Source organism: Amia ocellicauda, chromosome 16 (genome assembly GCF_036373705.1).
Source record: "Amia ocellicauda isolate fAmiCal2 chromosome 16, fAmiCal2.hap1, whole genome shotgun sequence".
In the NCBI taxonomy this organism is placed as follows: Eukaryota; Metazoa; Chordata; class Actinopteri; order Amiiformes; family Amiidae; genus Amia; species Amia ocellicauda.
In genome coordinates this window covers 28157875-28160866 of record NC_089865.1, presented here as the reverse complement: position 1 = coordinate 28160866, position 2992 = coordinate 28157875, and the positions used below count along the sequence as shown (strand labels likewise).

General features: G+C 48.0%; 2 non-coding genes across 2 annotated transcripts; both read left to right on the top strand.

The window, feature by feature from the left end:
* Positions 1 to 276: 276 nt before the first annotated feature.
* Positions 277 to 347, top strand: trnag-ccc (transfer RNA glycine (anticodon CCC)). The gene has a single exon. It is a non-coding gene; the product is annotated as a tRNA-Gly (tRNA).
* Positions 348 to 493: 146 nt separating this feature from the next.
* Positions 494 to 565, top strand: trnag-ucc (transfer RNA glycine (anticodon UCC)). The gene has a single exon. It is a non-coding gene; the product is annotated as a tRNA-Gly (tRNA).
* Positions 566 to 2992: the final 2427 nt, after the last annotated feature.

The following is a 2992-nucleotide window of genomic DNA, read 5'->3' as shown; positions in this document are numbered from 1 at the left end:
CAAAGCACTTGGAAGTCTGTTTCATTGATTTTCATGTCGTAACTTTAAACCCACGCATGACCCAATGTCCGGATAAAGCTGGTTCAGTTACTTCCACGTTTTGCTTCTTTTGTAAAATGCAAAGTGAATCGAATGAAAATGAAAAGATTGTTTGAACGTTTCAACTGTGTTGCTGAGGAATTCAAGATGCAGCAAGATTGGACTCGCAGCGATGGAGACAGGTTTTGGAATCACTGTCACTCCAGTGGAAAGCCTGAAAATCACTACTTCGCAGCAGTGCCAGTGGTGTAGTGGCATCATACAAGATTCCCATTCTTGTGACTCGGGTTCGATTCCCGGCTGGTGCACCTGACATGCTGTGTTTCCCCTCACTTTTTTCCCCACACTCTATCCACGAAGCAACACTCAGCATAGCATGAACAGGATAGTGCATCCAACGGTTGCTTTCGCAAACATCTATGCTTTGCCAAATGGAAATATGATGTCAACGGTAGCGTTGGTGGTATAGTGGCAAGCATAGCTGCCTTCCAAGCAGTTGACCTGGGTTCGATTCCCGGCAAACGCAAAACAGATACCTTTAGTTGCACATTTGCAGTGGACAGGTGGCAGCAATAGTTCACAGTGCATGGCTACGTAGATCCCTTTGTTCCTAATGAGAAGTGTGAGTCTGGCAAAATCAGTGACATTTAGTTGCTTTGAGAATTAACGTTGCCGCTTGTGGACTTTTTAATGCAACTCTAGTGTTGGGCGAACACGCACCCTTCTGATCTGGAGTCAAATGCACTACCGTTGCGCCACGAGGTCTAATGCCAAAAGAATGGCCCGTGAAACAGTGGTGTTCAAAGTATGCTGATGTCCAAAGTTTGTGTGTGTTCTGTTGGGTTAGGCAGTGGAATGCTTTGATTACTACTACTAGCAAGATAGTCGCTCTATCCACGAAGCAACACTCAGCATAGCAAAGCCTATAGCTCGCTGTTAGTCCGTGTACCTCATATGTATCACACCTGGCATCAGTGCCCAATAATTCCCTAGCTTTGACAACTGTCTGTCTATGACTGCACCTACAGACGTGGACAAAAAGTGGGTTTTAGGTTTTAGATCGTATGTGCGTCAACATGAAACTCGAGAGGTTCATGGTGCCGTAAACAAAACGCTCTAGCCTTTCGAGGGCACTCCAATTGGAATGCTTTCATTAACCGCTACTACTACTAACGAGATAGTCGCTGTATCCACGAAGCAACACTCAGCATAGCAGAGCCTATAGTTCGCTGTTAGTCCGTGTACCTCATAGGTATCACACCTGGCATCAGTGCCCAATAATTCCCTAGCTTTGACAACTGTCTGTCTATGACTTCACCTACAGACATGGACGAGACGTGGGTTTTAGATCGTATGTGCGTCAACATGAAGCTCGAGAGGTTCACGGTGCCGTAAACAAAACGCTCTAGTCTTTCGAGGGCACTCCAATTGGAATGCTTTCAATTACCCCTACTACTACTAGCGAGATAGTCACTCTATCCACGAAGCATCACTCAGCATAGCAGAGCCTATAGCTCGCTGTTAGTCCGTGTACCTCATAGGTATCACACCTGGCATCAGTGCCCAATAATTCCCTAGCTTTGACAATTGTCTGTCTATGACTTCACCTACAGACGTGGACAAGACGTGGGTTTTAGATCGTATGCGCGTCAACGTGAAGCTCGAGAGGTTCACGTTGCCAAAAACAAAATGCTCTAGCCTTTCGAGGGCACTCCAATTGGACCAGCTGTGGGTGCTTGCCATCTCGTCGTTTCTTTCACTTTTCACTTAGCATGCATACACATGTCTCTGAGAATAACGGCACAGAGTGCGTATAAGCCCTAAACGAGAACGAGTGATTAATCCCAGGCTACCGATTTCTTCACTACTTCCTAACTTAAAAGACGGCCTGGAGATGCCAAGGATTGAACGCGGGTACCTCATACATGCACTCTACCACTGAACTACATCCCCACCGGCGAGAGGCTGCTCCCAAACCTTGTATCTCTTGCCAAAAAAATACTCAAACTGTCATTTCTACACTCTCAAAGCACTGGGAAGTCCGTTTCATTGATTTTCATGTCGTAACTTTAAACCCACGCATGACCCAATGTCCGGTTGAAGCTGGTTCAGATACTTCCACATTTTGCCTCTTTTGTAAAATGCAAAGTGAATCGAATGAAAATGAAAAGATTGTTTGAACGTTTCATCTGTGTTTGCTGAGGAATTCAAGAAGCAGCAAGATTGGACTCGCAGCGATGGCACCAAAAACAGAGCGGGACACCGGAGAACATGCTATAAGCAGCTCTGGCAACGCACATATCTGTTCTACCTCCCTCTGAGGGAGAGAACAACAAGCCAACTGAAGGAGCGGCTTCACAACCTCTCCTTGGCAAGGGCGTACCTGATTGAGGCAGACCGGGAAACCTACGCTCTTTGACTAATACCATGGACTGTGGCGCTGACGTGTCTTTCCAGAGCAGTAACTCCTCCCCGTGTGAGACAGCAGGGAGAGCATGGTCCGGCAGGATCGCAAACAACTCAAAAGAGTTGAGAATACCCTGGACGAGAGCGGCACGCAGCGAGGCACCGAAAACCAAAACAGAGCGGGACACCGGAGAACATGCTATCAGCAGCTCTGGCACCGCACTTAGCTGTTCTAAGTCCCTCTGAGGGAGAGAGGGAAACAACCCCCAGAAGACTCCAACACCACACAGCTTTGCACCCTGGGGCTTCTCCGGGAGTTAAACCTGGGACCTCTCGCACCCTAAGCGAGAATCATACCCCTAGACCAACGAGCCAACCAAAGCAGTGACGTTACAAGCCCTCCTTGGCAAGGGCGTACCTGCTTGAGGCAGACTGGGAAAACTTCGCTCTTTGACAAATACCATGGACTGTGGTGCTGACGTGTCTATCCAGAACGGTAACCGCTCCCCCAGTGAGACAACACGGAGAGCATGGTCCAGCAGGACCG